Source organism: Pseudochaenichthys georgianus, chromosome 3, assembly GCF_902827115.2.
Source record: "Pseudochaenichthys georgianus chromosome 3, fPseGeo1.2, whole genome shotgun sequence".
Classification (NCBI taxonomy): domain Eukaryota; kingdom Metazoa; phylum Chordata; class Actinopteri; order Perciformes; family Channichthyidae; genus Pseudochaenichthys; species Pseudochaenichthys georgianus.
The window spans coordinates 2,054,552-2,061,289 of NC_047505.1; positions in this window are offsets into that span (position 1 = coordinate 2,054,552).

Here is a 6,738-nt window from a genome sequence, read left to right on the forward strand (position 1 = left end):
CAGACATGAGATATTGAAATACAGTAATAGTTTTGTCTATTTAAAAAAGAATGAGCCATTCCTTACAGTTAACTTCATATTTCTTATTGTCTAAAGCATTTATGACACACATTTCCCCCTCATATTCACAGTGTGGATCAATTGAGACAGCGTGCAGAGACTTTGGGAGAAACCTCAGCGTGACGGATGTCCTGTCTGTGGGTTTGGCTGGAGAAGGTGGAGAGGTCTTTCTCTGGGAGGAGGACGTGGCCTGATGGAGGAGGACGTGGCCTGATGGAGGAGGACCAGGTCTGATGAAGAAACCACCTAACTGCATCTGTGAGCCCATACTGGGCTCAGCTGCCACAAACAAATGATGGTCCTGTTTGACTTTGTGTTCACAATAAAAGTGTAGTTTCTTAGTGAATGTCCTGTATTGGTCTTTAATCTGAAATCAGCTTTACATTTTCTTCTTGCCCCTCTGAGAAAACAGTGAGGCAGTTGTGTCCTTCAGGTATGTCCTTTCCTAACAGAAATGACAAGAAACATATGACATTATTGCAGAGCAAGTGTGTTATTTATGAAACGTTTGTTTATTTAGCGGCTGTAGAAATAATGTGTTTTTTTAATTCATCACTTTGTACTACAAAGATAATCAGACTATGAATGAACAGTCTGCAGTTAATCAACATTAAAATATCTTATTAAATAATATTCAACTGCTCGGTTGTCTCACTGCAAGAACCACTTTTACCACGTCTTTTACAGACAATATGTAGAGACAAATGGTAGCAATTCTCACAATGTAAAATAATAATTGCCTTAAATACATTGAAATGTGAAAGCTGATTATAGTTGTTCCATCCATCTTCTCCCGCTTATCCGTGGTCGGGTCGCGGGATTATAGTTGTTACTTTATCTATTTAAACCAGAACGTTTCTCGATTCCTTGTACCTTTGAGTCCATGCTGAAGTTCACTGATGTTTGGAATAGGTCTGTCTCTCGTGGTCAGCATCCTCTGGTCTGTCTGCTGCATCACCTGGAAACTTTAAACAAACAGATATATATGTAAAGTAACAATGTGTTGGTCACAGACTTTTTTACATGCAGATGTCATGTGATAATCTTTTTGTTATCCTTAAAGAAAGTGCTGGATATCAAAGCCCTTACTGTATCTTATCAGTTGGATTGTGTATTATTGTATAGTTGTGGTCCTTTTTATTTTAGAATCGTTTTTCATGAGACAGTCAATTTAAATATTTGTCCTATGCCATATTCACATTCATTTGTAACACACACGTAAGGGTAAAAGACAAACATCTTCAACAAATGTAAAGCAATGAATAAGCTTCATTGTCACAGAAGCACACATAATGTCATATCTAATATTTAAACAAATCATTTCCTTGTCCCTAAAGCATTGACTGAGCTATTTTTCGTCCTCAAATGCAGGCATTAAGTTACATGTTCACGTTCTGCTGCCACAATAAGTCGGTTTCTCCAGTGTAATGGTAATAAAATGCTGAGTAAGTATTGGTAATAATATTAATAAAAACAACAACGTTTGGGTTCGTTCGTTTAATATGATGAACGTTAACCAGTAAGCTTCAATAATCAACTCCAGCTAGTTTCAAACCATATTGCAATATCTACGTCAATGTTATTTCTGGAACCAACTGGAAACGTGAGATTTATATGTTTCAGATGTACACAGATCTTATAGTGAGGTTAATCTCATACAGTACTCTGCTCTTCAACACTAATGTGACGCGAGCTGTCTGCATCGTCGAGCATAGCTATTTTGAATTAACAATAACAATGCATACAGTTACCTAACTAGCAAACTAACTAATGTACAAGCATGACCTTATTTTACCAACCTCACCGAGAAGCCTTATGTTTTACAGTATAATTCTTCTTAATGTTTTACACTTCTCCATTATGTTTTAACTTGTATGCTACGGATAGCATCGTTAGCACAGATGTAGCTTCGTCTCGCTTGTTAGCTGAATAAAAAGACAAGTAAGAAATAAAGTGCTTGAATTGTACTTACCGAATAAACTGCATTCATGGACGGTGTGTTTGAACCGCAGAGCCATACAATAAGTGCGATATTTCAATGAAGAATACTCCACCAGGCATCAACACAACAAACACTTCGGAGTAGCAGCCTGGAGCTAATGAAGCTAACGGGGCTAGCAAAGAGACCACTGACTTCCGTTACATTAGAATGACTTCCGTTACAGCAAGAATCCCCTCACACACACATAGGTGAAACACATGCACATTCCCTACTGAGAACCTTTCAGTAAAATGTTTTTCAGGAGTGTGTGTGTGAGGTTAATTTGCAGTATTGTGTGTGTGAGGTGTTCAGTAGTGAACGTGAGATGATTTCAGTAGTGTGTGTGTGAGGCCAGATGTTTTCAGTAGTGTGTGTGTGAGGTGTTCAGTAGTACATTTGACAGGATTTCAGTAGTGTGTGTGTGAGGCTTAATTTTCAGTAGTGTATGTGTGAGGTGTTCAGTAGTGAATGTGAGAGGATTTCAGTAGTGTGTGTGCAAGGCCAGATGTTTTCAGTAGTGTGTGTGTGAGCCTACTTTTCAGTAGTGTGTGTGTGAGCCTAATTTTCAGTAGTGTGTGTGTGAGGTGTTCAGTAGTGAATGTGAGAGGATTTCAGTAGTGTGTGTGGAAGGCCAGATGTGTTCAGTAGTGTGTGTGTGAGGTGTTCAGTAGTGAACGTGAGAGTATTTCAGTAGTGTGTGTGCAAGGCCAGATGTTTTCAGTAGTGTGTGTGCGAGGTGAGTTTGAATTTTGGCCTACACGGCCCCTCATAGCCCCAGCCCCCTCGCACACAGACAGGGGAGAGAGATCTCTCGTCTGGATTGGAAAGATCGAAAATACTACAAATAATCATAGACGCATTTTGCAGTCTGTTTGCATATTAGAAACGGAGTTGGCGACTCTAAAACTGAAATATATTGTTTGTGTAGCAATAATACATATGACATTTTTTTAGATGTCTCCAGTACCGATAAAAAGACCGATTACGTCGGAGCTTAACGGTACCACAGTCTTTAATAATTCAGCACCGGGGCCCGTTTAATCCCGGGGTTCGGTACCCATCCCTAGTCTAGACCCCGGGAGGTTTCATCGGATCGGTTCTCCCCTCCCGAATGATACTCCTGCACAATGGGGCCTAATCGCTAAAATCACCATTATATTCATTGTGTATCCCTGGCAATGAATATGTATTCTTCCATCAAAACCGTCTCTCCTGATTGAACTAGTGATGTGACGTGCCGAGGCTTCGGAGCATGGTTTGAGTTATCCAGGAAGTTGTTGGTGAAGCGCGTATTGAGGCTTGTATTGTTTTAGGCCAGTGACTGCTTCAGATAGTGGTTCAGATGGGTTCAGAGTAGGGATGTGCATCTCCATCACTGAGCCCGATGCGATGCGCATCTCATAAAATCATAAATTAACAAAAAAGTGCTTTACATATTTGGTTCTCTCTACTAGTACGGCTTAGGGGAAATGCGCTCATGGTACAGATGTAATTTGGTTGTGTGTGTGTAGACGGTGGAAGCAGGGAGAGGCATATACGTGCCTTGATCCCTGCCGAGTCGACACACAACTGTTGATTGGTGTCAGTGCCAAAAAACGTTTTAGGAGCAATGCGCTCATGGTACATAGATGTGGTGCATACATCTTAGTTCCTACTCTTTTCCCTCACCCTATCCTAAGGGAGTGCATGTATGTAGACACGTTGTGCCTCTCCACCTCTGTTCCTTACTTCCATATCTCTGGCCCCCCTCGTTCGATTTTGATGATTGACATCTCTTTTTAACCGTTAGAGCCAATAGAATCGAAGGGAAGTTCCTAAAATCCATCTAAACATTACCCATTGGTGAATGAGTGATGCGTAGCCAGAGTGCCCCGGAACTGGAAGCTGCGATACACTTTAGTGGCTATCGTAGCAGCTAATAAGAAAACTCTGTTATTGTCATAAAAATGGAAGGATGGATTATCAATAATCATTTCAAAGTGACACAGACACATTGGATTAACCTTCAGCAGCGTTTTAATGCCATTGAACACGACTTTTGATCAGAACAACAGCTAAGACGATGTCCCGTGAATGCTCCGTAATGCTACGTGTTGTGATGTCTGTTTTCACATGGATCTGTCGCGAGTTCGGATCGCTCAGTGATGATACTTATATTTCTGGAATCTGTGGAATCTCAGCTTGCTAATCGATATCTTTTTTTTTTGTGCAGTTACGATAAGTAATAAGATTATTTTTACCGTGAGTTCTGTGCTAAGTGCATAGCATTTTTTCATTCAGGGCTCATTTAGACGCTTCTTGTGAGACTTGTATTTGTTTCGGTAAAAATGGTTCGTATCGTCAGTTAGCTGAGTTTCTTCCCATTAAGTGAGTATGGAACATTAATAGTTTGATAAATGTTAAGAAGCCCTGAGACACAGTCTCGTGAGAAAAAAAACCCGCAGCCCCCGGTACCGGGGCTCTCGGGCTTCGCAGGTTAAGGCGAGGGAATATTCGGCCATTCACGGAAACAACCGATTATGACCGAGAAATTCTATCATGAAAGTTACGGTGCTTATTAAGTAAGGATGCTCCGATCGATCGGCCGCCGATCGTTATCGGCCGACCGATCGGTGCTCTCTATAACGGTGCTCTCTATAAAGGCCGATCAGGAGAGCCGATCACATGACGTAAAATATATGACACTTTTCTCTGTGCGCGGCAAAACAAGCTCGCCAAAATGTCTTCACCGGTCTGGCAGTATTTTAAGGTGTCCGAAAAAGACAATAAAATAGCGATATGCAACGTGTCGTGTGAAGCAGAAATCCTGCAGATCCACCTGCCTTGACGGACCGGTGAGCGGAGCAAAACACACACTAATGGCGCGTTTCCACTGCAGCGGGTAGCTCGCTTTAAGCATGCCGTGCGGGGCCCGTTTTTGGTTGCGTTTCCACTTGGCCTCGTACCGGCTAGCGGGTCCTAATTCACAGTTTTTCTGGCCCCATAAAATCGTGGTTCTAGGGCCAGGAACAACCAGGCTTAGTCGGGCTGAGTATGCTAAACTAGAGAGAGAATCGCTGGCAAGGGGGCTACAACTACAACAAGATGAACATATTTGACCGTGATTTAATTGTAATACACGTTTCAAAATGATGTCGAAGTAACAACACACTGATACCGGTTAGTAAAAACCATGAATTAATGCTTTGAGTCGGCAGACAGACGGCAGAGAAAACCTTTTAACATGCTTGTTTTCTAAATGGAGCTTGGCTAAGCTAACGTTATATATGCTCCGACCATCCACACTCACAACAACGGCCTACAGACATAAATAAAGCAGCGACTGTATTCACCATGACACAGACAGTCTGTGGTTTGTACTGGTTTAACTTTTGTCTAGTTTCTGAACAGATATGCGCAGCATTAAAGTGAGCCGGGCCTAATAAGGCCTAACCAAACCGAGCGAGGCCTGCAGTGGAAATGCGCCATAAGAGTTAGACCTAACACACTTAGCTATTTGATTTACCTCTGGAACAAGCTAAACTAGTTATACATATATTTATTCTTCACTGTCGGGTCACTCATTACTGGATCAGTGAGCAGCATGAGACGATACTGACAGGCTGTCAGGAGAGAGAGAGAGAGAGAGAGAGAGAGAGAGAGAGAGAGGAGAGAGAGAGCGCTTCCAATCATTTCTCCCGTGTTATTATCCAAAGTTAATGTAAACTTGAATAATGTACTTAATTTGAATGTAATAATTATGTTGGTTGATGTTTTTGGAAGCGCATCATGTATTGAAAAATTAATCTGAACTGTTCGATCCGTTACGATTATAAACTGAAGCAATATAAAAATGAGCCGCATTAACTGAGTTTTAAACATCCCTTTAAATGGAAGATCCCCATAGGCCCCACCCACCCTATGATCGGATCGGCCGATACTGATTCCGGTGATCAGCCCCAAAATCCCTGATCAGAGCATCCCTATTATTAAGCATTTTAAAACGTATGTGGTAAGTTGTCAAAGTGCTTTGTTCTGAACGTTCATCAGTATTATAATCAAAAAGAGGAATATGAACGTTAGTTTTTACTGAAATGATCAAATAAAGTCAACATTTCACATTGTTTACTGAGCTGTGTGGGGTTTGTTCAACTTTTAAAAGACGTTTGAATGGTGATATACACAGTGATGGATGTTAAGGACTAACGTTTATAATAAATACATTTGTATTTATTTTAAGATCTTTTCATAGTTCATACAATCATACGTATTGGGATCATTTGTATTAATGTGGACCGGAGGGAGAGGGTGACGACGAGCATAAGTTTCACTTTCCTTTTTTATTTCAATTCCAACCTCGTTCATGAAGAATTTGTTTCTCTGTTGTCCACGTTCATAAAGCATAAAACAACAGCATCCCGTTCATAAAACAACAGCATCACGTTCATAAAGCATAAAACAACACCATGCCGTTCATAAAACAACAGCACCACGTTCATAAAGCATAAAACAACAGCATCACGTTCATAAAGCATAAAACAACAGCATCAGAGCACGGAGCAGAGTCTCCAGATGAGTTTACAGTAGTCCCTCGTTCTTATTGAACATCCATGTTGTAGTCCGCTGTATAGAGAACTGTGGTTTCCATGGTTTCCCCACAGCAGCAGACGCACATTCATGACGTCCGCTGGCGCATCATAAACACGTGGGATAGTGAA